Source organism: Platalea leucorodia (assembly GCF_965183815.1).
Source record: "Platalea leucorodia genome assembly, chromosome: 1".
NCBI lineage: Eukaryota > Metazoa > Chordata > Aves > Pelecaniformes > Threskiornithidae > Platalea > Platalea leucorodia.
This window is the reverse complement of record NC_138823.1, coordinates 120,647,350-120,649,135: the sequence shown is the minus strand read 5'-3', so window position 1 is coordinate 120,649,135 and position 1,786 is coordinate 120,647,350.

The window sequence follows — 1,786 nt, the reverse complement described above, 5'->3', positions numbered from 1 at the left end:
GCGTTCCCGGGGGCGGCTGCTCCCCTCCTCGCCCCGGCCAGCGCCCCTCAGCGCTCCCCCAGCCCGGCCGAGCCAGAGGGCCCTCCGAGCCCGCGGGCCACGCTCCGCTCCTTGCGGCGGCAGGACGAGGAAGGGAGGGCGGGAGGAAGCCGCCCCGCGGGCCGCCTCCCTCCCTCTCCCCCTCCCGCCCCGTCCCACGGCGGCTCCGGCCCGGGGAGCGCTGCTGCAGCGGCCCGGGAGGGGGAGCACAAGCCGCCCCTCAAGGCCGGGGAAAGGCGGAGCCGCGGCGGCGGTAAGCGGGAGGGGCTTGGCGGCGGCGGCAGGGCGGGAATCTGCTCCTTTGAGGAGAAGTGGGGTTTTTTTAGGCTTTTGCTTTTATAAACAGGAGCTACCGTGAGGGCATGGCAGAGCCTCCCGTTCCCGCTGGCACAACCTCAGCGTGCGCCGGGGAAGCCTCACCCCCGCCAGGCTCTGCTGCTTGGCTGGGCAGTGCCAGCCAAGAAAGCGTCCATTTTCTCCACAGAGAGCAGGGCCTGGTAGGGTCCATCACCTGCCCCGAAGCCCGCAGGCTGTGTGCACCCCGGGCTGGTCTACACGTTTTTAACGCTGGGTTCTCCTTGGCCAAAGCGGGGCACGGAGGTTGTGCCACAAGCTTTTCTGTGGTAGAGGTCTTGTGGGGGAATTACTTCTCACCAGCCTAAAGTAGTGACCCTTGAGACCAGTGGGCACACTCCAAAGAAGAAGAACTGAGAAGAGATGATAGTGGGTCTGCCAAGAAGTAAGTGCTGGGTAATGGCGCTGTGTCACGCCCGAGTTCAGTGCCTGCGCCTCCTGCTCCCTCCTGGCCTCGTCTGAAACTTCTCAGTGCTCTGTTTGAAGACCTTTCTTTTCAGGAATAAGGCAGTCCTAGATTATCTGCCCTTTAAATTATCTTTATGCCATTTCCCTCTCTGCCTCTTCAGAAAACCCCATCTGGTTCCTTCACCCATCCTGGGGATTTTGGAGGAACAGATCCCTGAGGCTGAGGAGAATGCCCGTTTGTTCCCAAATCTCAGAACCTGCCCTACCATCGGCATGAAAAACAAAAATGTCACTACTTTAAAGGAGATTTTACCTCACATATGTGCCAGGTTTGTTAGCCATGACTGGGGGAACCATTTCCTCTTAACAGGAGGAAAAAAAAAAAATCCTAGAAATGTGTTTCCCATGATACATCCCTGAATTTCAAAATCCATTGGAGGGAAAAATTACTTTTGTGTACAACAGAGAAAAGGCGTTTTTTTATTTCTCCAAGTAAAAACTCTGGGTTTGGGGAATATGTGCTGTTTACCCTAACTTTACCCCTTTGTTTTCATGAGGAAAAAATAATTTCTTGTCTGAATATCATTTATGGTTACGTTCATGATCTATTCCAGTTAAACCCCATTTCAGTGAAAAAGATGGATACAGAATATGCGACAATTGCGGGAAGAGGAAGTGTGCTACTATGTTTTGCCTAATATTGACAATAACATAGCCTGCATAGCATTAGGTGATTCAGCAAATGAGCCTCTAATTCTGTAACAAAGCAAGGCTCTTGGTTTCTTCATTTGCATGTTGGTATCAGGCTGTCTCTCCACTTCACTGCTGTTTGAGCTCTGGGAATAATTAAAAATACATTCATGCTGGTGCTTGAACTGAATTGTTCTCATATTCTGAGTTCGTGAAAGTCAAAATCTCCAAGCTTTAAGCCTAGAATAAAAAGTGTAGTATTGTAAGAGCTCCTGCATTCCTTCTAATAATCCAC